At 47.8% G+C, this 20204-nt stretch overlaps 45 non-coding genes across 45 annotated transcripts; all 45 read left to right on the forward strand.

The window, feature by feature from the left end:
- Positions 1-44: 44 nt before the first annotated feature.
- LOC134062705 (U5 spliceosomal RNA) lies at positions 45-160 on the forward strand. Its single transcript, XR_009935490.1, has one exon. It is a non-coding gene; the product is annotated as a U5 spliceosomal RNA (small nuclear RNA).
- Positions 161-497: 337 nt separating this feature from the next.
- On the forward strand, positions 498-613 carry LOC134062706 (U5 spliceosomal RNA). Its single transcript, XR_009935491.1, has one exon. It is a non-coding gene; the product is annotated as a U5 spliceosomal RNA (small nuclear RNA).
- Positions 614-950: 337 nt separating this feature from the next.
- Positions 951-1066, forward strand: LOC134062783 (U5 spliceosomal RNA). Its single transcript, XR_009935568.1, has one exon. It is a non-coding gene; the product is annotated as a U5 spliceosomal RNA (small nuclear RNA).
- Positions 1067-1403: 337 nt separating this feature from the next.
- LOC134062707 (U5 spliceosomal RNA) lies at positions 1404-1519 on the forward strand. The gene has a single exon (XR_009935492.1). It is a non-coding gene; the product is annotated as a U5 spliceosomal RNA (small nuclear RNA).
- A 337-nt stretch (positions 1520-1856) lies between these two features.
- LOC134062817 (U5 spliceosomal RNA) lies at positions 1857-1971 on the forward strand. Its single transcript, XR_009935602.1, has one exon. It is a non-coding gene; the product is annotated as a U5 spliceosomal RNA (small nuclear RNA).
- Positions 1972-2309: 338 nt separating this feature from the next.
- On the forward strand, positions 2310-2425 carry LOC134062774 (U5 spliceosomal RNA). The gene has a single exon (XR_009935559.1). It is a non-coding gene; the product is annotated as a U5 spliceosomal RNA (small nuclear RNA).
- Positions 2426-2762: 337 nt separating this feature from the next.
- On the forward strand, positions 2763-2878 carry LOC134062775 (U5 spliceosomal RNA). Its single transcript, XR_009935560.1, has one exon. It is a non-coding gene; the product is annotated as a U5 spliceosomal RNA (small nuclear RNA).
- A 337-nt stretch (positions 2879-3215) lies between these two features.
- LOC134062708 (U5 spliceosomal RNA) lies at positions 3216-3331 on the forward strand. Its single transcript, XR_009935493.1, has one exon. It is a non-coding gene; the product is annotated as a U5 spliceosomal RNA (small nuclear RNA).
- A 337-nt stretch (positions 3332-3668) lies between these two features.
- On the forward strand, positions 3669-3784 carry LOC134062838 (U5 spliceosomal RNA). The gene has a single exon (XR_009935622.1). It is a non-coding gene; the product is annotated as a U5 spliceosomal RNA (small nuclear RNA).
- Positions 3785-4121: 337 nt separating this feature from the next.
- On the forward strand, positions 4122-4237 carry LOC134062794 (U5 spliceosomal RNA). The gene has a single exon (XR_009935579.1). It is a non-coding gene; the product is annotated as a U5 spliceosomal RNA (small nuclear RNA).
- A 337-nt stretch (positions 4238-4574) lies between these two features.
- On the forward strand, positions 4575-4690 carry LOC134062710 (U5 spliceosomal RNA). Its single transcript, XR_009935495.1, has one exon. It is a non-coding gene; the product is annotated as a U5 spliceosomal RNA (small nuclear RNA).
- A 337-nt stretch (positions 4691-5027) lies between these two features.
- LOC134062711 (U5 spliceosomal RNA) lies at positions 5028-5143 on the forward strand. Its single transcript, XR_009935496.1, has one exon. It is a non-coding gene; the product is annotated as a U5 spliceosomal RNA (small nuclear RNA).
- A 337-nt stretch (positions 5144-5480) lies between these two features.
- Positions 5481-5596, forward strand: LOC134062846 (U5 spliceosomal RNA). The gene has a single exon (XR_009935629.1). It is a non-coding gene; the product is annotated as a U5 spliceosomal RNA (small nuclear RNA).
- Positions 5597-5933: 337 nt separating this feature from the next.
- LOC134062818 (U5 spliceosomal RNA) lies at positions 5934-6048 on the forward strand. The gene has a single exon (XR_009935603.1). It is a non-coding gene; the product is annotated as a U5 spliceosomal RNA (small nuclear RNA).
- A 338-nt stretch (positions 6049-6386) lies between these two features.
- On the forward strand, positions 6387-6502 carry LOC134062777 (U5 spliceosomal RNA). Its single transcript, XR_009935562.1, has one exon. It is a non-coding gene; the product is annotated as a U5 spliceosomal RNA (small nuclear RNA).
- A 337-nt stretch (positions 6503-6839) lies between these two features.
- On the forward strand, positions 6840-6955 carry LOC134062778 (U5 spliceosomal RNA). Its single transcript, XR_009935563.1, has one exon. It is a non-coding gene; the product is annotated as a U5 spliceosomal RNA (small nuclear RNA).
- Positions 6956-7292: 337 nt separating this feature from the next.
- Positions 7293-7408, forward strand: LOC134062712 (U5 spliceosomal RNA). The gene has a single exon (XR_009935497.1). It is a non-coding gene; the product is annotated as a U5 spliceosomal RNA (small nuclear RNA).
- A 337-nt stretch (positions 7409-7745) lies between these two features.
- On the forward strand, positions 7746-7861 carry LOC134062713 (U5 spliceosomal RNA). Its single transcript, XR_009935498.1, has one exon. It is a non-coding gene; the product is annotated as a U5 spliceosomal RNA (small nuclear RNA).
- Positions 7862-8198: 337 nt separating this feature from the next.
- LOC134062795 (U5 spliceosomal RNA) lies at positions 8199-8314 on the forward strand. The gene has a single exon (XR_009935580.1). It is a non-coding gene; the product is annotated as a U5 spliceosomal RNA (small nuclear RNA).
- A 337-nt stretch (positions 8315-8651) lies between these two features.
- LOC134062714 (U5 spliceosomal RNA) lies at positions 8652-8767 on the forward strand. The gene has a single exon (XR_009935499.1). It is a non-coding gene; the product is annotated as a U5 spliceosomal RNA (small nuclear RNA).
- Positions 8768-9104: 337 nt separating this feature from the next.
- LOC134062715 (U5 spliceosomal RNA) lies at positions 9105-9220 on the forward strand. Its single transcript, XR_009935500.1, has one exon. It is a non-coding gene; the product is annotated as a U5 spliceosomal RNA (small nuclear RNA).
- Positions 9221-9557: 337 nt separating this feature from the next.
- LOC134062847 (U5 spliceosomal RNA) lies at positions 9558-9673 on the forward strand. The gene has a single exon (XR_009935630.1). It is a non-coding gene; the product is annotated as a U5 spliceosomal RNA (small nuclear RNA).
- A 337-nt stretch (positions 9674-10010) lies between these two features.
- LOC134062716 (U5 spliceosomal RNA) lies at positions 10011-10126 on the forward strand. The gene has a single exon (XR_009935501.1). It is a non-coding gene; the product is annotated as a U5 spliceosomal RNA (small nuclear RNA).
- Positions 10127-10463: 337 nt separating this feature from the next.
- LOC134062717 (U5 spliceosomal RNA) lies at positions 10464-10579 on the forward strand. The gene has a single exon (XR_009935502.1). It is a non-coding gene; the product is annotated as a U5 spliceosomal RNA (small nuclear RNA).
- Positions 10580-10916: 337 nt separating this feature from the next.
- Positions 10917-11032, forward strand: LOC134062834 (U5 spliceosomal RNA). Its single transcript, XR_009935618.1, has one exon. It is a non-coding gene; the product is annotated as a U5 spliceosomal RNA (small nuclear RNA).
- Positions 11033-11369: 337 nt separating this feature from the next.
- Positions 11370-11485, forward strand: LOC134062825 (U5 spliceosomal RNA). Its single transcript, XR_009935610.1, has one exon. It is a non-coding gene; the product is annotated as a U5 spliceosomal RNA (small nuclear RNA).
- Positions 11486-11822: 337 nt separating this feature from the next.
- On the forward strand, positions 11823-11938 carry LOC134062864 (U5 spliceosomal RNA). The gene has a single exon (XR_009935646.1). It is a non-coding gene; the product is annotated as a U5 spliceosomal RNA (small nuclear RNA).
- Positions 11939-12275: 337 nt separating this feature from the next.
- LOC134062835 (U5 spliceosomal RNA) lies at positions 12276-12391 on the forward strand. The gene has a single exon (XR_009935619.1). It is a non-coding gene; the product is annotated as a U5 spliceosomal RNA (small nuclear RNA).
- Positions 12392-12728: 337 nt separating this feature from the next.
- LOC134062718 (U5 spliceosomal RNA) lies at positions 12729-12844 on the forward strand. Its single transcript, XR_009935503.1, has one exon. It is a non-coding gene; the product is annotated as a U5 spliceosomal RNA (small nuclear RNA).
- Positions 12845-13181: 337 nt separating this feature from the next.
- LOC134062719 (U5 spliceosomal RNA) lies at positions 13182-13297 on the forward strand. Its single transcript, XR_009935504.1, has one exon. It is a non-coding gene; the product is annotated as a U5 spliceosomal RNA (small nuclear RNA).
- A 337-nt stretch (positions 13298-13634) lies between these two features.
- On the forward strand, positions 13635-13750 carry LOC134062721 (U5 spliceosomal RNA). The gene has a single exon (XR_009935506.1). It is a non-coding gene; the product is annotated as a U5 spliceosomal RNA (small nuclear RNA).
- Positions 13751-14087: 337 nt separating this feature from the next.
- Positions 14088-14203, forward strand: LOC134062826 (U5 spliceosomal RNA). The gene has a single exon (XR_009935611.1). It is a non-coding gene; the product is annotated as a U5 spliceosomal RNA (small nuclear RNA).
- Positions 14204-14540: 337 nt separating this feature from the next.
- Positions 14541-14655, forward strand: LOC134062819 (U5 spliceosomal RNA). The gene has a single exon (XR_009935604.1). It is a non-coding gene; the product is annotated as a U5 spliceosomal RNA (small nuclear RNA).
- Positions 14656-14993: 338 nt separating this feature from the next.
- On the forward strand, positions 14994-15109 carry LOC134062865 (U5 spliceosomal RNA). Its single transcript, XR_009935647.1, has one exon. It is a non-coding gene; the product is annotated as a U5 spliceosomal RNA (small nuclear RNA).
- Positions 15110-15446: 337 nt separating this feature from the next.
- LOC134062827 (U5 spliceosomal RNA) lies at positions 15447-15562 on the forward strand. Its single transcript, XR_009935612.1, has one exon. It is a non-coding gene; the product is annotated as a U5 spliceosomal RNA (small nuclear RNA).
- A 337-nt stretch (positions 15563-15899) lies between these two features.
- Positions 15900-16014, forward strand: LOC134062821 (U5 spliceosomal RNA). The gene has a single exon (XR_009935606.1). It is a non-coding gene; the product is annotated as a U5 spliceosomal RNA (small nuclear RNA).
- A 338-nt stretch (positions 16015-16352) lies between these two features.
- On the forward strand, positions 16353-16468 carry LOC134062866 (U5 spliceosomal RNA). The gene has a single exon (XR_009935648.1). It is a non-coding gene; the product is annotated as a U5 spliceosomal RNA (small nuclear RNA).
- A 337-nt stretch (positions 16469-16805) lies between these two features.
- Positions 16806-16921, forward strand: LOC134062836 (U5 spliceosomal RNA). Its single transcript, XR_009935620.1, has one exon. It is a non-coding gene; the product is annotated as a U5 spliceosomal RNA (small nuclear RNA).
- A 337-nt stretch (positions 16922-17258) lies between these two features.
- On the forward strand, positions 17259-17374 carry LOC134062722 (U5 spliceosomal RNA). Its single transcript, XR_009935507.1, has one exon. It is a non-coding gene; the product is annotated as a U5 spliceosomal RNA (small nuclear RNA).
- A 337-nt stretch (positions 17375-17711) lies between these two features.
- On the forward strand, positions 17712-17827 carry LOC134062723 (U5 spliceosomal RNA). Its single transcript, XR_009935508.1, has one exon. It is a non-coding gene; the product is annotated as a U5 spliceosomal RNA (small nuclear RNA).
- Positions 17828-18164: 337 nt separating this feature from the next.
- Positions 18165-18280, forward strand: LOC134062724 (U5 spliceosomal RNA). Its single transcript, XR_009935509.1, has one exon. It is a non-coding gene; the product is annotated as a U5 spliceosomal RNA (small nuclear RNA).
- Positions 18281-18617: 337 nt separating this feature from the next.
- On the forward strand, positions 18618-18733 carry LOC134062725 (U5 spliceosomal RNA). Its single transcript, XR_009935510.1, has one exon. It is a non-coding gene; the product is annotated as a U5 spliceosomal RNA (small nuclear RNA).
- Positions 18734-19070: 337 nt separating this feature from the next.
- Positions 19071-19186, forward strand: LOC134062761 (U5 spliceosomal RNA). The gene has a single exon (XR_009935546.1). It is a non-coding gene; the product is annotated as a U5 spliceosomal RNA (small nuclear RNA).
- A 337-nt stretch (positions 19187-19523) lies between these two features.
- Positions 19524-19639, forward strand: LOC134062849 (U5 spliceosomal RNA). Its single transcript, XR_009935632.1, has one exon. It is a non-coding gene; the product is annotated as a U5 spliceosomal RNA (small nuclear RNA).
- A 337-nt stretch (positions 19640-19976) lies between these two features.
- Positions 19977-20092, forward strand: LOC134062726 (U5 spliceosomal RNA). Its single transcript, XR_009935511.1, has one exon. It is a non-coding gene; the product is annotated as a U5 spliceosomal RNA (small nuclear RNA).
- Positions 20093-20204: the final 112 nt, after the last annotated feature.

Below are 20204 nucleotides of genomic sequence, written 5' to 3' on the forward strand. Positions count from 1 at the left end.
GTCGCTGGCGGTGGCTACCTGAAGTCTTGTTCTAGACCGGCAGAACACTCATGGTTCTCTTCATATCGTATAAATCTTTCGCCTTTTACTAAAGATTTCCGTGGAAAGGACCACTATGAGTTGATATGAATTTTTTGACGCCCCGCCTTACGGTGGGGCTCCTTGATCTGTGAAAAAGAAGCGCTTTCTCTTTGCTTGTGTGCCGACAGCGACGAACGAAAGGAGAGGAGCTCCCACGTTGGCGGCACGGTCTGCTGTTTGCCTGTGGTTTTACCTGGTGCTGTAAGCTTTTCTGGATTTTGAGGAGGGGGAAAAACTAAACTTTTTCTTAGGCCCAGTTTGAAAATGACTAGACCATAAGCGTATCACTTCACCTTTTGCACAAAGGTAAAGCAGTACTTTGAAGGTCCGTGCGTGGCGTTAAGGGTACTTGTAACCCTGATGGTGACCCGTGTCGCTGGCGGTGGCTACCTGAAGTCATGTTCTAGACCGGCAGAACACTCATGGTTCTCTTCATATCGTATAAATCTTTCGCCTTTTACTAAAGATTTCCGTGGAAAGGACCACTATGAGTTGATATGAATTTTTTGACGCCCCGCCTTACGGTGGGGCTCCTTGATCTGTGAAAAAGAAGCGCTTTCTCTTTGCTTGTGTGCCGACAGCGACGAACGAAAGGAGAGGAGGTCCCACGTTGGCGGCACGGTCTGCTGTTCGCCTGTGGTTTTACCTGGTGCTGTAAGCTTTTCTGGATTTTGAGGAGGGGGAAAAACTAAACTTTTTCTTAGGCCCAGTTTGAAAATGACTAGACCATATGCGTATCACTTCACCTTTTGCACAAAGGTAAAGCAGTACTTTGAAGGTCCGTGCGTGGCGTTAAGGGTACTTGTAACCCTGATGGTGACCCGTGTCGCTGGCGGTGGCTACCTGAAGTCATGTTCTAAACCGGCAGAACACTCATGGTTCTCTTCATATCGCATAAATCTTTCGCCTTTTACTAAAGATTTCCGTGGAAAGGACCACTATGAGTTGATATGAATTTTTTGACGCCCCGCCTTACGGTGGGGCTCCTTGATCTGTGAAAAAGAAGCGCTTTCTCTTTGCTTGTGTGCCGACAGCGACGAACGAAAGGAGAGGAGCTCCCACGTTGGCGGCACGGTCTGCTGTTCGCCTGTGGTTTTACCTGGTGCTGTAAGCTTTTCTGGATTTTGAGGAGGGGGAAAAACTAAACTTTTTCTTAGGCCCAGTTTGAAAATTACTAGACCATATGCGAATCACTTCACCTTTTGCACAAAGGTAAAGCAGTACTTTGAAGGTCCGTGCGTGGCGTTAAGGGTACTTGTAACCCTGATGGTGACCCGTGTCGCTGGCGGTGGCTACCTGAAGTCATGTTCTAGACCGGCAGAACACTCATGGTTCTCTTCATATCGTATAAATCTTTCGCCTTTTACTAAAGATTTCCGTGGAAAGGACCACTATGAGTTGATATGAATTTTTTGACGCCCCGCCTTACGGTGGGGCTCCTTGATTTGTGAAAAAGAAGCGCTTTCTCTTTGCTTGTGTGCCGATGGCGACGAACGAAAGGGGAGGAGCTCCCACCTTGGCGGCACGGTCTGCTGTTCGCCTGTGGTTTTACCTGGTGCTGTAAGCTTTTCTGGATTTTGAGGAGGGGGAAAAACTAAACTTTTTCTTAGACCCAGTTTGAAAATTACTAGACCATATACGTATCACTTCACCTTTTGCACAAAGGTAAAGCAGTACTTTGAAGGTCCGTGCGTGGCGTTAAGGGTACTTGTAACCCTGATGGTGACCCGTGTCGCTGGCGGTGGCTACCTGAAGTCATGTTCTAGACCGGCAGAACACTCATGGTTCTCTTCATATCGTATAAATCTTTCGCCTTTTACTAAAGATTTCCGTGGAAAGGACCACTATGAGTTGATATGAATTTTTTGACGCCCCGCCTTACGGTGGGGTTCCTTGATCTGTGAAAAAGAAGCGCTTTCTCTTTGCTTGTGTGCCGACAGCGACGAACGAAAGGAGAGGAGCTCCTACGTTGGCGGCACGGTCTGCTGTTCGCCTGTGGTTTTACCTGGTGCTGTAAGCTTTTCTGGATTTTGAGGAGGGGGAAAAACTAAACTTTTTCTTAGGCCCAGTTTGAAAATTACTAGACCATATGCGAATCACTTCACCTTTTGCACAAAGGTAAAGCAGTACTTAGAAGGTCCGTGCGTGGCGTCAAGGGTACTTGTAACCCTGATGGTGACCCGTGTCGTTGGCGGTGGCTACCTGAAGTCATGTTCTAGACCGGCAGAACACTCATGGTTCTCTTCATATCGTATAAATCTTTCGCCTTTTACTAAAGATTTCCGTGGAAAGGACCACTATGAGTTGATATGAATTTTTTGACGCCCCGTCCTACGGTGGGGCTCCTTGATTTGTGAAAAAGAAGTGCTTTCTCTTTGCTTGTGTGCCGACAGCGACGAACGAAAGGGGAGGAGCTCCGACCTTGGCGGCACGGTCTGCTGTTCGCCTGTGGTTTTACCTGGTGCTGTAAGCTTTTCTGGATTTTGAGGAGGGGGAAAAACTAAACTTTTTCTTAGGCCCAGTTTGAAAATTACTAGACCATATGCGAATCACTTCACCTTTTGCACAAAGGTAAAGCAGTACTTAGAAGGTCCGTGCGTGGCGTCAAGGGTACTTGTAACCCTGATGGTGACCCGTGTCGCTGGCGGTGGCTACCTGAAGTCATGTTCTAGACCGGCAGAACACTCATGGTTCTCTTCATATCGTATAAATCTTTCGCCTTTTACTAAAGATTTCCGTGGAAAGGACCACTATGAGTTGATATGAATTTTTTGACGCCCCGTCCTACGGTGGGGCTCCTTGATTTGTGAAAAAGAAGTGCTTTCTCTTTGCTTGTGTGCCGACAGCGACGAACGAAAGGGGAGGAGCTCCGACCTTGGCGGCACGGTCTGCTGTTCGCCTGTGGTTTTACCTGGTGCTGTAAGCTTTTCTGGATTTTGAGGAGGGGGAAAAACTAAACTTTTTCTTAGGCCCAGTTTGAAAATGACTAGACCATATGCGTATCACTTCACCTTTTGCACAAAGGTAAAGCAGTACTTTGAAGGTCCGTGCGTGGCGTTAAGGGTACTTGTAACCCTGATGGTGACCCGTGTCGCTGGCGGTGGCTACCTGAAGTCATGTTCTAGACCGGCAGAACACTCATGGTTCTCTTCATATCGTATAAATCTTTCGCCTTTTACTAAAGATTTCCGTGGAAAGGACCACTATGAGTTGATATGAATTTTTTGACGCCCCGCCTTACGGTGGGGCTCCTTGAACTGTGAAAAAGAAGCGCTTTCTCTTTGCTTGTGTGCCGACAGCGACGAACGAAAGGAGAGGAGCTCCCACGTTGGCGGCACGGTCTGCTGTTCGCCTGTGGTTTTACCTGGTGCTGTAAGCTTTTCTGGATTTTGAGGAGGGGGAAAAACTAAACTTTTCCTTAGGCCCAGTTTGAAAATTACTAGACCATATGCGAATCACTTCACCTTTTGCACAAAGGTAAAGCAGTACTTAGAAGGTCCGTGCGTGGCGTCAAGGGTACTTGTAACCCTGATGGTGACCCGTGTCGCTGGCGGTGGCTACCTGAAGTCATGTTCTAGACCGGCAGAACACTCATGGTTCTCTTCATATCGTATAAATCTTTCGCCTTTTACTAAAGATTTCCGTGGAAAGGACCACTATGAGTTGATATGAGTTTTTTGATGCCCCGCCTTACGGTGGGGCTCCTTGAACTGTGAAAAAGAAGCGCTTTCTCTTTGCTTGTGTGCCGACAGCGACGAACGAAAGGAGAGGAGCTCCCACGTTGGCGGCACGGGCTGCTGTTCGCCTGTGGTTTTACCTGCTGCTGTAAGCTTTTCTGGATTTTGAGGAGGGGGAAAAACTAAACTTTTTCTTAGGCCCAGTTTGAAAATTACTAGACCATATGCGAATCACTTCACCTTTTGCACAAAGGTAAAGCAGTACTTAGAAGGTCCGTGCGTGGCGTCAAGGGTACTTGTAACCCTGATGGTGACCCGTGTCGCTGGCGGTGGCTACCTGAAGTCATGTTCTAGACCGGAAGAACACTCATGGTTCTCTTCATATCGTATAAATCTTTCGCCTTTTACTAAAGATTTCCGTGGAAAGGACCACTATGAGTTGATATGAATTTTTTGACGCCCCGCCCTACGGTGGGGCTCCTTGATTTGTGAAAAAGAAGCGCTTTCTCTTTGCTTGTGTGCCGACAGCGACGAACGAAAGGGGAGGAGCTCCGACCTTGGCGGCACGGTCTGCTGTTCGCCTGTGGTTTTACCTGGTGCTGTAAGCTTTTCTGGATTTTGAGGAGGGGGAAAAACTAAACTTTTTCTTAGGCCCAGTTTGAAAATGACTAGACCATATGCGTATCACTTCACCTTTTGCACAAAGGTAAAGCAGTACTTTGAAGGTCCGTGCGTGGCGTTAAGGGTACTTGTAACCCTGATGGTGACCCGTGTCGCTGGCGGTGGCTACCTGAAGTCATGTTCTAGACCGGCAGAACACTCATGGTTCTCTTCATATCGTATAAATCTTTCGCCTTTTACTAAAGATTTCCGTGGAAAGGACCACTATGAGTTGATATGAATTTTTTGACGCCCCGCCTTACGGTGGGGCTCCTTGAACTGTGAAAAAGAAGCGCTTTCTCTTTGCTTGTGTGCCGACAGCGACGAACGAAAGGAGAGGAGCTCCCACGTTGGCGGCACGGTCTGCTGTTCGCCTGTGGTTTTACCTGGTGCTGTAAGCTTTTCTGGATTTTGAGGAGGGGGAAAAACTAAACTTTTTCTTAGGCCCAGTTTGAAAATTACTAGACCATATGCGAATCACTTCACCTTTTGCACAAAGGTAAAGCAGTACTTAGAAGGTCCGTGCGTGGCGTCAAGGGTACTTGTAACCCTGATGGTGACCCGTGTCGCTGGCGGTGGCTACCTGAAGTCATGTTCTAGACCGGCAGAACACTCATGGTTCTCTTCATATCGTATAAATCTTTCGCCTTTTACTAAAGATTTCCGTGGAAAGGACCACTATGAGTTGATATGAATTTTTTGACGCCCCGCCTTACGGTGGGGCTCCTTGAACTGTGAAAAAGAAGCGCTTTCTCTTTGCTTGTGTGCCGACAGCGACGAACGAAAGGAGAGGAGCTCCCACGTTGGCGGCACGGGCTGCTGTTCGCCTGTGGTTTTACCTGGTGCTGTAAGCTTTTCTGGATTTTGAGGAGGGGGAAAAACTAAACTTTTTCTTAGGCCCAGTTTGAAAATTACTAGACCATATGCGAATCACTTCACCTTTTGCACAAAGGTAAAGCAGTACTTAGAAGGTCCGTGCGTGGCGTCAAGGGTACTTGTAACCCTGATGGTGACCCGTGTCGCTGGCGGTGGCTACCTGAAGTCATGTTCTAGACCGGAAGAACACTCATGGTTCTCTTCATATCGTAAAAATCTTTCGCCTTTTACTAAAGATTTCCGTGGAAAGGACCACTATGAGTTGATATGAATTTTTTGACGCCCCGCCCTACGGTGGGGCTCCTTGATTTGTGAAAAAGAAGCGCTTTCTCTTTGCTTGTGTGCCGACAGCGACGAACGAAAGGGGAGGAGCTCCGACCTTGGCGGCACGGTCTGCTGTTCGCCTGTGGTTTTACCTGGTGCTGTAAGCTTTTCTGGATTTTGAGGAGGGGGAAAAACTAAACTTTTTCTTAGGCCCAGTTTGAAAATGACTAGACCATATGCGTATCACTTCACCTTTTGCACAAAGGTAAAGCAGTACTTTGAAGGTCCGTGCGTGGCGTTAAGGGTACTTGTAACCCTGATGTTGACCCGTGTCGCTGGCGGTGGCTACCTGAAGTCATGTTCTAGACCGGCAGAACACTCATGGTTCTCTTCATATCGTATAAATCTTTCGCCTTTTACTAAAGATTTCCGTGGAAAGGACCACTATGAGTTGATATGAATTTTTTGACGCCCCGCCTTACGGTGGGGTTCCTTGATCTGTGAAAAAGAAGCGCTTTCTCTTTGCTTGTGTGCCGACAGCGACGAACGAAAGGAGAGGAGCTCCTACGTTGGCGGCACGGTCTGCTGTTCGCCTGTGGTTTTACCTGGTGCTGTAAGCTTTTCTGGATTTTGAGGAGGGGGAAAAACTAAACTTTTTCTTAGGCCCAGTTTGAAAATTACTAGACCATATGCGAATCACTTCACCTTTTGCACAAAGGTAAAGCAGTACTTAGAAGGTCCGTGCGTGGCGTCAAGGGTACTTGTAACCCTGATGGTGACCCGTGTCGTTGGCGGTGGCTACCTGAAGTCATGTTCTAGACCGGCAGAACACTCATGGTTCTCTTCATATCGTATAAATCTTTCGCCTTTTACTAAAGATTTCCGTGGAAAGGACCACTATGAGTTGATATGAATTTTTTGACGCCCCGTCCTACGGTGGGGCTCCTTGATTTGTGAAAAAGAAGTGCTTTCTCTTTGCTTGTGTGCCGACAGCGACGAACGAAAGGGGAGGAGCTCCGACCTTGGCGGCACGGTCTGCTGTTCGCCTGTGGTTTTACCTGGTGCTGTAAGCTTTTCTGGATTTTGAGGAGGGGGAAAAACTAAACTTTTTCTTAGGCCCAGTTTGAAAATTACTAGACCATATGCGAATCACTTCACCTTTTGCACAAAGGTAAAGCAGTACTTAGAAGGTCCGTGCGTGGCGTCAAGGGTACTTGTAACCCTGATGGTGACCCGTGTCGCTGGCGGTGGCTACCTGAAGTCATGTTCTAGACCGGCAGAACACTCATGGTTCTCTTCATATCGTATAAATCTTTCGCCTTTTACTAAAGATTTCCGTGGAAAGGACCACTATGAGTTGATATGAATTTTTTGACGCCCCGTCCTACGGTGGGGCTCCTTGATTTGTGAAAAAGAAGTGCTTTCTCTTTGCTTGTGTGCCGACAGCGACGAACGAAAGGGGAGGAGCTCCGACCTTGGCGGCACGGTCTGCTGTTCGCCTGTGGTTTTACCTGGTGCTGTAAGCTTTTCTGGATTTTGAGGAGGGGGAAAAACTAAACTTTTTCTTAGGCCCAGTTTGAAAATGACTAGACCATATGCGTATCACTTCACCTTTTGCACAAAGGTAAAGCAGTACTTTGAAGGTCCGTGCGTGGCGTTAAGGGTACTTGTAACCCTGATGGTGACCCGTGTCGCTGGCGGTGGCTACCTGAAGTCATGTTCTAGACCGGCAGAACACTCATGGTTCTCTTCATATCGTATAAATCTTTCGCCTTTTACTAAAGATTTCCGTGGAAAGGACCACTATGAGTTGATATGAATTTTTTGACGCCCCGCCTTACGGTGGGGCTCCTTGAACTGTGAAAAAGAAGCGCTTTCTCTTTGCTTGTGTGCCGACAGCGACGAACGAAAGGAGAGGAGCTCCCACGTTGGCGGCACGGTCTGCTGTTCGCCTGTGGTTTTACCTGGTGCTGTAAGCTTTTCTGGATTTTGAGGAGGGGGAAAAACTAAACTTTTTCTTAGGCCCAGTTTGAAAATTACTAGACCATATGCGAATCACTTCACCTTTTGCACAAAGGTAAAGCAGTACTTAGAAGGTCCGTGCGTGGCGTCAAGGGTACTTGTAACCCTGATGGTGACCCGTGTCGCTGGCGGTGGCTACCTGAAGTCATGTTCTAGACCGGCAGAACACTCATGGTTCTCTTCATATCGTATAAATCTTTCGCCTTTTACTAAAGATTTCCGTGGAAAGGACCACTATGAGTTGATATGAATTTTTTGACGCCCCGCCTTACGGTGGGGCTCCTTGAACTGTGAAAAAGAAGCGCTTTCTCTTTGCTTGTGTGCCGACAGCGACGAACGAAAGGAGAGGAGCTCCCACGTTGGCGGCACGGGCTGCTGTTCGCCTGTGGTTTTACCTGGTGCTGTAAGCTTTTCTGGATTTTGAGGAGGGGGAAAAACTAAACTTTTTCTTAGGCCCAGTTTGAAAATTACTAGACCATATGCGAATCACTTCACCTTTTGCACAAAGGTAAAGCAGTACTTAGAAGGTCCGTGCGTGGCGTCAAGGGTACTTGTAACCCTGATGGTGACCCGTGTCGCTGGCGGTGGCTACCTGAAGTCATGTTCTAGACCGGAAGAACACTCATGGTTCTCTTCATATCGTATAAATCTTTCGCCTTTTACTAAAGATTTCCGTGGAAAGGACCACTATGAGTTGATATGAATTTTTTGACGCCCCGCCCTACGGTGGGGCTCCTTGATTTGTGAAAAAGAAGCGCTTTCTCTTTGCTTGTGTGCCGACAGCGACGAACGAAAGGGGAGGAGCTCCGACCTTGGCGGCACGGTCTGCTGTTCGCCTGTGGTTTTACCTGGTGCTGTAAGCTTTTCTGGATTTTGAGGAGGGGGAAAAACTAAACTTTTTCTTAGGCCCAGTTTGAAAATGACTAGACCATATGCGTATCACTTCACCTTTTGCACAAAGGTAAAGCAGTACTTTGAAGGTCCGTGCGTGGCGTTAAGGGTACTTGTAACCCTGATGGTGACCCGTGTCGCTGGCGGTGGCTACCTGAAGTCATGTTCTAGACCGGCAGAACACTCATGGTTCTCTTCATATCGTATAAATCTTTCGCCTTTTACTAAAGATTTCCGTGGAAAGGACCACTATGAGTTGATATGAATTTTTTGACGCCCCGCCTTACGGTGGGGCTCCTTGAACTGTGAAAAAGAAGCGCTTTCTCTTTGCTTGTGTGCCGACAGCGACGAACGAAAGGAGAGGAGCTCCCACGTTGGCGGCACGGTCTGCTGTTCGCCTGTGGTTTTACCTGGTGCTGTAAGCTTTTCTGGATTTTGAGGAGGGGGAAAAACTAAACTTTTTCTTAGGCCCAGTTTGAAAATTACTAGACCATATGCGAATCACTTCACCTTTTGCACAAAGGTAAAGCAGTACTTAGAAGGTCCGTGCGTGGCGTCAAGGGTACTTGTAACCCTGATGGTGACCCGTGTCGCTGGCGGTGGCTACCTGAAGTCATGTTCTAGACCGGCAGAACACTCATGGTTCTCTTCATATCGTATAAATCTTTCGCCTTTTACTAAAGATTTCCGTGGAAAGGACCACTATGAGTTGATATGAATTTTTTGACGCCCCGCCTTACGGTGGGGCTCCTTGAACTGTGAAAAAGAAGCGCTTTCTCTTTGCTTGTGTGCCGACAGCGACGAACGAAAGGAGAGGAGCTCCCACGTTGGCGGCACGGGCTGCTGTTCGCCTGTGGTTTTACCTGGTGCTGTAAGCTTTTTTGGATTTTGAGGAGGGGGAAAAACTAAACTTTTTCTTAGGCCCAGTTTGAAAATTACTAGACCATATGCGAATCACTTCACCTTTTGCACAAAGGTAAAGCAGTACTTAGAAGGTCCGTGCGTGGCGTCAAGGGTACTTGTAACCCTGATGGTGACCCGTGTCGCTGGCGGTGGCTACCTGAAGTCATGTTCTAGACCGGAAGAACACTCATGGTTCTCTTCATATCGTAAAAATCTTTCGCCTTTTACTAAAGATTTCCGTGGAAAGGACCACTATGAGTTGATATGAATTTTTTGACGCCCCGCCCTACGGTGGGGCTCCTTGATTTGTGAAAAAGAAGCGCTTTCTCTTTGCTTGTGTGCCGACAGCGACGAACGAAAGGGGAGGAGCTCCGACCTTGGCGGCACGGTCTGCTGTTCGCCTGTGGTTTTACCTGGTGCTGTAAGCTTTTCTGGATTTTGAGGAGGGGGAAAAACTAAACTTTTTCTTAGGCCCAGTTTGAAAATGACTAGACCATATGCGTATCACTTCACCTTTTGCACAAAGGTAAAGCAGTACTTTGAAGGTCCGTGCGTGGCGTTAAGGGTACTTGTAACCCTGATGTTGACCCGTGTCGCTGGCGGTGGCTACCTGAAGTCATGTTCTAGACCGGCAGAACACTCATGGTTCTCTTCATATCGTATAAATCTTTCGCCTTTTACTAAAGATTTCCGTGGAAAGGACCACTATGAGTTGATATGAATTTTTTGACGCCCCGCCTTACGGTGGGGCTCCTTGAACTGTGAAAAAGAAGCGCTTTCTCTTTGCTTGTGTGCCGACAGCGACGAACGAAAGGAGAGGAGCTCCCACGTTGGCGGCACGGTCTGCTGTTCGCCTGTGGTTTTACCTGGTGCTGTAAGCTTTTCTGGATTTTGAGGAGGGGGAAAAACTAAACTTTTTCTTAGGCCCAGTTTGAAAATTACTAGACCATATGCGAATCACTTCACCTTTTGCACAAAGGTAAAGCAGTACTTAGAAGGTCCGTGCGTGGCGTCAAGGGTACTTGTAACCCTGATGGTGACCCGTGTCGCTGGCGGTGGCTACCTGAAGTCATGTTCTAGACCGGCAGAACACTCATGGTTCTCTTCATATCGTATAAATCTTTCGCCTTTTACTAAAGATTTCCGTGGAAAGGACCACTATGAGTTGATATGAATTTTTTGACGCCCCGCCTTACGGTGGGGCTCCTTGAACTGTGAAAAAGAAGCGCTTTCTCTTTGCTTGTGTGCCGACGGCGACGAACGAAAGGAGAGGAGCTCCCACGTTGGCGGCACGGTCTGCTGTTCGCCTGTGGTTTTACCTGGTGCTGTAAGCTTTTCTGGATTTTGAGGAGGGGGAAAAACTACACCTTTTCTTAGGCCCAGTTTGAAAATGACTAGACCATATGCGAATCACTTCACCTTTTGCACAAAGGTAAAGCAGTACTTAGAAGGTCCGTGCGTGGCGTCAAGGGTACTTGTAACCCTGATGGTGACCCGTGTCGCTGGCGGTGGCTACCTGAAGTCATGTTCTAGACCGGAAGAACACTCATGGTTCTCTTCATATCGTATAAATCTTTCGCCTTTTACTAAAGATTTCCGTGGAAAGGACCACTATGAGTTGATATGAATTTTTTAACGCCCCGCATTACGGTGGGGCTCCTTGATTTGTGAAAAAGAAGCGCTTTCTCTTTGCTTGTGTGCCGACAGCGACGAACGAAAGGGGAGGAGCTCCCACCTTGGCGGCACGGTCTGCTGTTCGCCTGTGGTTTTACCTGGTGCTGTAAGCTTTTCTGGATTTTGAGGAGGGGGAAAAACTAAACTTTTTCTTAGGCCCAGTTTGAAAATGACTAGACCATATGCGTATCACTTCACCTTTTGCACAAAGGTAAAGCAGTACTTTGAAGGTCCGTGCGTGGCGTTAAGGGTACTTGTAACCCTGATGGTGACCCGTGTCGCTGGCGGTGGCTACCTGAAGTCATGTTCTAGACCGGCAGAACACTCATGGTTCTCTTCATATCGTATAAATCTTTCGCCTTTTACTAAAGATTTCCGTGGAAAGGACCACTATGAGTTGATATGAATTTTTTGACGCCCTGCCTTACGGTGGGGCTCCTTGATTTGTGAAAAAGAAGCGCTTTCTCTTTGCTTGTGTGCCGATGGCGACGAACGAAAGGGGAGAAGCTCCCACCTTGGCGGCACGGTCTGCTGTTCGCCTGTGGTTTTACCTGGTGCTGTAAGCTTTTCTGGATTTTGAGGAGGGGGAAAAACTAAACTTTTTCTTAGGCCCAGTTTGAAAATTACTAGACCATATGCGAATCACTTCACCTTTTGCACAAAGGTAAAGCAGTACTTAGAAGGTCCGTGCGTGGCGTCAAGGGTACTTGTAACCCTGATGGTGACCCGTGTCGTTGGCGGTGGCTACCTGAAGTCATGTTCTAGACCGGCAGAACACTCATGGTTCTCTTCATATCGTATAAATCTTTCGCCTTTTACTAAAGATTTCCGTGGAAAGGACAACTATGAGTTGATATGAATTTTTTGACGCCCCGTCCTACGGTGGGGCTCCTTGATTTGTGAAAAAGAAGTGCTTTCTCTTTGCTTGTGTGCCGACAGCGACGAACGAAAGGGGAGGAGCTCCGACCTTGGCGGCACGGTCTGCTGTTCGCCTGTGGTTTTACCTGGTGCTGTAAGCTTTTCTGGATTTTGAGGAGGGGGAAAAACTAAACTTTTTCTTAGGCCCAGTTTGAAAATGACTAGACCATATGCGTATCACTTCACCTTTTGCACAAAGGTAAAGCAGTACTTTGAAGGTCCGTGCGTGGCGTTAAGGGTACTTGTAACCCTGATGGTGACCCGTGTCGCTGGCGGTGGCTACCTGAAGTCATGTTCTAGACCGGCAGAACACTCATGGTTCTCTTCATGTCGTATAAATCTTTCGCCTTTTACTAAAGATTTCCGTGGAAAGGACCACTATGAGTTGATATGAATTTTTTGACGCCCCGCCTTACGGTGGGGCTCCTTGAACTGTGAAAAAGAAGCGCTTTCTCTTTGCTTGTGTGCCGACAGCGACGAACGAAAGGAGAGGAGCTCCCACGTTGGCGGCACGGTCTGCTGTTCGCCTGTGGTTTTACCTGGTGCTGTAAGCTTTTCTGGATTTTGAGGAGGGGGAAAAACTAAACTTTTTCTTAGGCCCAGTTTGAAAATGACTAGACCATATGCGAATCACTTCACCTTTTGCACAAAGGTAAAGCAGTACTTAGAAGGTCCGTGCGTGGCGTCAAGGGTACTTGTAACCCTGATGGTGACCCGTGTCGCTGGCGGTGGCTACCTGAAGTCATGTTCTAGACCGGCAGAACACTCATGGTTCTCTTCATATCGTATAAATCTTTCGCCTTTTACTAAAGATTTCCGTGGAAAGGACCACTATGAGTTGATATGAATTTTTTGACGCCCCGCCTTACGGTGGGGCTCCTTGAACTGTGAAAAAGAAGCGCTTTCTCTTTGCTTGTGTGCCGACGGCGACGAACGAAAGGAGAGGAGCTCCCACGTTGGCGGCACGGTCTGCTGTTCGCCTGTGGTTTTACCTGGTGCTGTAAGCTTTTCTGGATTTTGAGGAGGGGGAAAAACTAAACTTTTTCTTAGGCCCAGTTTGAAAATTACTAGACCATATGCGAATCACTTCACCTTTTGCACAAAGGTAAAGCAGTACTTAGAAGGTCCGTGCGTGGCGTCAAGGGTACTTGTAACCCTGATGGTGACCCGTGTCGCTGGCGGTGGCTACCTGAAGTCATGTTCTAGACCGGCAGAACACTCATGGTTCTCTTCATATCGTATAAATCTTTCGCCTTTTACTAAAGATTTCCGTGGAAAGGACCACTATGAGTTGATATGAATTTTTTGACGCCCCGCCTTACGGTGGGGCTCCTTGAACTGTGAAAAAGAAGCGCTTTCTCTTTGCTTGTGTGCCGACGGCGACGAACGAAAGGAGAGGAGCTCCCACGTTGGCGGCACGGTCTGCTGTTCGCCTGTGGTTTTACCTGGTGCTGTAAGCTTTTCTGGATTTTGAGGAGGGGGAAAAACTAAACTTTTTCTTAGGCCCAGTTTGAAAATTACTAGACCATATGCGAATCACTTCACCTTTTGCACAAAGGTAAAGCAGTACTTAGAAGGTCCGTGCGTGGCGTCAAGGGTACTTGTAACCCTGATGGTGACCCGTGTCGCTGGCGGTGGCTACCTGAAGTCATGTTCTAGACCGGCAGAACACTCATGGTTCTCTTCATATCGTATAAATCTTTCGCCTTTTACTAAAGATTTCCGTGGAAAGGACCACTATGAGTTGATATGAATTTTTTGACGCCCCGCCTTACGGTGGGGCTCCTTGATCTGTGAAAAAGAAGCGCTTTCTCTTTGCTTGTGTGCCGACAGCGACGAACGAAAGGGGAGGAGCTCCGACCTTGGTGGCACGGACTGCTGTTCGCCTGTGGTTTTACCTGGTGCTGTAAGCTTTTCTGGATTTTGAGGAGGGGGAAAAACTAAACTTTTTCTTAGGCCCAGTTTGAAAATGACTAGACCATATGCGTATCACTTCACCTTTTGCACAAAGGTAAAGCAGTACTTTGAAGGTCCGTGCGTGGCGTTAAGGGTACTTGTAACCCTGATGGTGACCCGTGTCGCTGGCGGTGGCTACCTGAAGTCATGTTCTAGACCGGCAGAACACTCATGGTTCTCTTCATATCGTATAAATCTTTCGCCTTTTACTAAAGATTTCCGTGGAAAGGACCACTATGAGTTGATATGAATTTTTTGACGCCCTGCCTTACGGTGGGGCTCCTTGATTTGTGAAAAAGAAGCGCTTTCTCTTTGCTTGTGTGCCGATGGCGACGAACGAAAGGGGAGGAGCTCCCACCTTGGCGGCACGGTCTGCTGTTCGCCTGTGGTTTTACCTGGTGCTGTAAGCTTTTCTGGATTTTGAGGAGGGGGAAAAACTAAACTTTTTCTTAGACCCAGTTTGAAAATTACTAGACCATATACGTATCACTTCACCTTTTGCACAAAGGTAAAGCAGTACTTTGAAGGTCCGTGCGTGGCGTTAAGGGTACTTGTAACCCTGATGGTGACCCGTGTCGCTGGCGGTGGCTACCTGAAGTCATGTTCTAGACCGGCAGAACACTCATGGTTCTCTTCATATCGTATAAATCTTTCGCCTTTTACTAAAGATTTCCGTGGAAAGGACCACTATGAGTTGATATGAATTTTTTGACGCCCCGCCTTACGGTGGGGTTCCTTGATCTGTGAAAAAGAAGCGCTTTCTCTTTGCTTGTGTGCCGACAGCGACGAACGAAAGGAGAGGAGCTCCTACGTTGGCGGCACGGTCTGCTGTTCGCCTGTGGTTTTACCTGGTGCTGTAAGCTTTTCTGGATTTTGAGGAGGGGGAAAAACTAAACTTTTTCTTAGGCCCAGTTTGAAAATTACTAGACCATATGCGAATCACTTCACCTTTTGCACAAAGGTAAAGCAGTACTTAGAAGGTCCGTGCGTGGCGTCAAGGGTACTTGTAACCCTGATGGTGACCCGTGTCGTTGGCGGTGGCTACCTGAAGTCATGTTCTAGACCGGCAGAACACTCATGGTTCTCTTCATATCGTATAAATCTTTCGCCTTTTACTAAAGATTTCCGTGGAAAGGACAACTATGAGTTGATATGAATTTTTTGACGCCCCGTCCTACGGTGGGGCTCCTTGATTTGTGAAAAAGAAGTGCTTTCTCTTTGCTTGTGTGCCGACAGCGACGAACGAAAGGGGAGGAGCTCCGACCTTGGCGGCACGGTCTGCTGTTCGCCTGTGGTTTTACCTGGTGCTGTAAGCTTTTCTGGATTTTGAGGAGGGGGAAAAACTAAACTTTTTCTTAGGCCCAGTTTGAAAATGACTAGACCATATGCGTATCACTTCACCTTTTGCACAAAGGTAAAGCAGTACTTTGAAGGTCCGTGCGTGGCGTTAAGGGTACTTGTAACCCTGATGGTGACCCGTGTCGCTGGCGGTGGCTACCTGAAGTCATGTTCTAGACCGGCAGAACACTCATGGTTCTCTTCATATCGTATAAATCTTTCGCCTTTTACTAAAGATTTCCGTGGAAAGGACCACTATGAGTTGATATGAATTTTTTGACGCCCTGCCTTACGGTGGGGCTCCTTGATTTGTGAAAAAGAAGCGCTTTCTCTTTGCTTGTGTGCCGATGGCGACGAACGAAAGGGGAGGAGCTCCCACCTTGGCGGCACGGTCTGCTGTTCGCCTGTGGTTTTACCTGGTGCTGTAAGCTTTTCTGGATTTTGAGGAGGGGGAAAAACTAAACTTTTTCTTAGACCCAGTTTGAAAATTACTAGACCATATACGTATCACTTCACCTTTTGCACAAAGGTAAAGCAGTACTTTGAAGGTCCGTGCGTGGCGTTAAGGGTACTTGTAACCCTGATGGTGACCCGTGTCGCTGGCGGTGGCTACCTGAAGTCATGTTCTAGACCGGCAGAACACTCATGGTTCTCTTCATATCGTATAAATCTTTCGCCTTTTACTAAAGATTTCCGTGGAAAGGACCACTATGAGTTGATATGAATTTTTTGACGCCCCGCCTTACGGTGGGGTTCCTTGATCTGTGAAAAAGAAGCGCTTTCTCTTTGCTTGTGTGCCGACAGCGACGAACGAAAGGAGAGGAGCTCCTACGTTGGCGGCACGGTCTGCTGTTCGCCTGTGGTTTTACCTGGTGCTGTAAGCTTTTCTGGATTTTGAGGAGGGGGAAAAACTAAACTTTTTCTTAGGCCCAGTTTGAAAATTACTAGACCATATGCGAATCACTTCACCTTTTGCACAAAGGTAAAGCAGTACTTAGAAGGTCCGTGCGTGGCGTCAAGGGTACTTGTAACCCTGATGGTGACCCGTGTCGTTGGCGGTGGCTACCTGAAGTCATGTTCTAGACCGGCAGAACACTCATGGTTCTCTTCATATCGTATAAATCTTTCGCCTTTTACTAAAGATTTCCGTGGAAAGGACAACTATGAGTTGATATGAATTTTTTGACGCCCCGTCCTACGGTGGGGCTCCTTGATTTGTGAAAAAGAAGTGCTTTCTCTTTGCTTGTGTGCCGACAGCGACGAACGAAAGGGGAGGAGCTCCGACCTTGGCGGCACGGTCTGCTGTTCGCCTGTGGTTTTACCTGGTGCTGTAAGCTTTTCTGGATTTTGAGGAGGGGGAAAAACTAAACTTTTTCTTAGGCCCAGTTTGAAAATGACTAGACCATATGCGTATCACTTCACCTTTTGCACAAAGGTAAAGCAGTACTTTGAAGGTCCGTGCGTGGCGTTAAGGGTACTTGTAACCCTGATGGTGACCCGTGTCGCTGGCGGTGGCTACCTGAAGTCATGTTCTAGACCGGCAGAACACTCATGGTTCTCTTCATGTCGTATAAATCTTTCGCCTTTTACTAAAGATTTCCGTGGAAAGGACCACTATGAGTTGATATGAATTTTTTGACGCCCCGCCTTACGGTGGGGCTCCTTGAACTGTGAAAAAGAAGCGCTTTCTCTTTGCTTGTGTGCCGACAGCGACGAACGAAAGGAGAGGAGCTCCCACGTTGGCGGCACGGTCTGCTGTTCGCCTGTGGTTTTACCTGGTGCTGTAAGCTTTTCTGGATTTTGAGGAGGGGGAAAAACTAAACTTTTTCTTAGGCCCAGTTTGAAAATTACTAGACCATATGCGAATCACTTCACCTTTTGCACAAAGGTAAAGCAGTACTTAGAAGGTCCGTGCGTGGCGTCAAGGGTACTTGTAACCCTGATGGTGACCCGTGTCGCTGGCGGTGGCTACCTGAAGTCATGTTCTAGACCGGCAGAACACTCATGGTTCTCTTCATATCGTATAAATCTTTCGCCTTTTACTAAAGATTTCCGTGGAAAGGACCACTATGAGTTGATATGAATTTTTTGACGCCCCGCCTTACGGTGGGGCTCCTTGAACTGTGAAAAAGAAGCGCTTTCTCTTTGCTTGTGTGCCGACGGCGACGAACGAAAGGAGAGGAGCTCCCACGTTGGCGGCACGGTCTGCTGTTCGCCTGTGGTTTTACCTGGTGCTGTAAGCTTTTCTGGATTTTGAGGAGGGGGAAAAACTAAACTTTTTCTTAGGCCCAGTTTGAAAATTACTAGACCATATGCGAATCACTTCACCTTTTGCACAAAGGTAAAGCAGTACTTAGAAGGTCCGTGCGTGGCGTCAAGGGTACTTGTAACCCTGATGGTGACCCGTGTCGCTGGCGGTGGCTACCTGAAGTCATGTTCTAGACCGGCAGAACACTCATGGTTCTCTTCATATCGTATAAATCTTTCGCCTTTTACTAAAGATTTCCGTGGAAAGGACCACTATGAGTTGATATGAATTTTTTGACGCCCCGCCTTACGGTGGGGCTCCTTGAACTGTGAAAAAGAAGCGCTTTCTCTTTGCTTGTGTGCCGACGGCGACGAACGAAAGGAGAGGAGCTCCCACGTTGGCGGCACGGTCTGCTGTTCGCCTGTGGTTTTACCTGGTGCTGTAAGCTTTTCTGGATTTTGAGGAGGGGGAAAAACTAAACTTTTTCTTAGGCCCAGTTTGAAAATTACTAGACCATATGCGAATCACTTCACCTTTTGCACAAAGGTAAAGCAGTACTTAGAAGGTCCGTGCGTGGCGTCAAGGGTACTTGTAACCCTGATGGTGACCCGTGTCGCTGGCGGTGGCTACCTGAAGTCATGTTCTAGACCGGCAGAACACTCATGGTTCTCTTCATATCGTATAAATCTTTCGCCTTTTACTAAAGATTTCCGTGGAAAGGACCACTATGAGTTGATATGAATTTTTTGACGCCCCGCCTTACGGTGGGGCTCCTTGAACTGTGAAAAAGAAGCGCTTTCTCTTTGCTTGTGTGCCGACGGCGACGAACGAAAGGAGAGGAGCTCCCACGTTGGCGGCACGGTCTGCTGTTCGCCTGTGGTTTTACCTGGTGCTGTAAGCTTTTCTGGATTTTGAGGAGGGGGAAAAACTAAACTTTTTCTTAGGCCCAGTTTGAAAATTACTAGACCATATGCGAATCACTTCACCTTTTGCACAAAGGTAAAGCAATACTTAGAAGGTCCGTGCGTGGCGTCAAGGGTACTTGTAACCCTGATGGTGACCCATGTCGCTGGCGGTGGCTACCTGAAGTCATGTTCTAGACCGGCAGAACACTCATGGTTCTCTTCATATCGTATAAATCTTTCGCCTTTTACTAAAGATTTCCGTGGAAAGGACCACTATGAGTTGATATGAATTTTTTGACGCCCCGCCTTACGGTGGGGCTCCTTGATCTGTGAAAAAGAAGCGCTTTCTCTTTGCTTGTGTGCCGACAGCGACGAACGAAAGGGGAGGAGCTCCGACCTTGGCGGCACGGTCTGCTGTTCGCCTGTGGTTTTACCTGGTGCTGTAAGCTTTTCTGGATTTTGAGGAGGGGGAAAAACTAAACTTTTTCTTAGACCCAGTTTGAAAATTACTAGACCATATACGTATCACTTCACCTTTTGCACAAAGGTAAGGCAGTACTTTGAAGGTCCGTGCGTGGCGTTAAGGGTACTTGTAACCCTGATGGTGACCCGTGTCGCTGGCGGTGGCTACCTGAAGTCATGTTCTAGACCGGCAGAACACTCATGGTTCTCTTCATATCGTATAAATCTTTCGCCTTTTACTAAAGATTTCCGTGGAAAGGACCACTATGAGTTGATATGAATTTTTTGACGCCCCGCATTACGGTGGGGCTCCTTGAACTGTGAAAAAGAAGCGCTTTCTCTTTGCTTGTGTGCCGACAGCGACGAACGAAAGGGGAGGAGCTCCCACCTTGGCGGCACGGTCTGCTGTTAGCCTGTGGTTTTACCTGGTGCTGTAAGCTTTTCTGGATTTTGAGGAGGGGGAAAAACTAAACTTTTTCTTAGGCCCAGTTTGAAAATTACTAGACCATATGCGAATCACTTCACCTTTTGCACAAAGGTAAAGCAGTACTTAGAAGGTCCGTGCGTGGCGTCAAGGGTACTTGTAACCCTGATGGTGACCCGTGTCGCTGGCGGTGGCTACCTGAAGTCATGTTCTAGACCGGCAAAACACTCATGGTTCTCTTCATATCGTATAAATCTTTCGCCTTTTACTAAAGATTTCCGTGGAAAGGACCACTATGAGTTGATATGAATTTTTTCACGCCCCGCCCTACGGTGGGGCTCCTTGATTTGTGAAAAAGAAGCGCTTTCTCTTTGCTTGTGTGCCGACAGCGACGAACGAAAGGAGAGGAGCTCCCACCTTGGCGGCACGGTCTGCTGTTCGCCTGTGGTTTTACCTGGTGCTGTAAGCTTTTCTGGATTTTGAGGAGGGGGAAAAACTAAACTTTTTCTTAGGCCCAGTTTGAAAATGACTAGACCATATGCGTATCACTTCACCTTTTGCACAAAGGTAAAGCAGTACTTTGAAGGTCCGTGCGTGGCGTTAAGGGTACTTGTAACCCTGATGGTGACCCGTGTCGCTGGCGGTGGCTACCTGAAGTCATGTTCTAGACCGGCAGAACACTCATGGTTCTCTTCATATCGTATAAATCTTTCGCCTTTTACTAAAGATTTCCGTGGAAAGGACCACTATGAGTTGATATGAATTTTTTGACGCCCCGCCTTACGGTGGGGCTCCTTGATCTGTGAAAAAGAAGCGCTTTCTCTTTGCTTGTGTGCCGACAGCGACGAACGAAAGGGGAGGAGCTCCCACGTTGGCGGCACGGTCTGCTGTTCGCCTGTGGTTTT

Source organism: Sardina pilchardus, chromosome 17, assembly GCF_963854185.1.
Source record: "Sardina pilchardus chromosome 17, fSarPil1.1, whole genome shotgun sequence".
NCBI classification, from domain to species: domain Eukaryota; kingdom Metazoa; phylum Chordata; class Actinopteri; order Clupeiformes; family Clupeidae; genus Sardina; species Sardina pilchardus.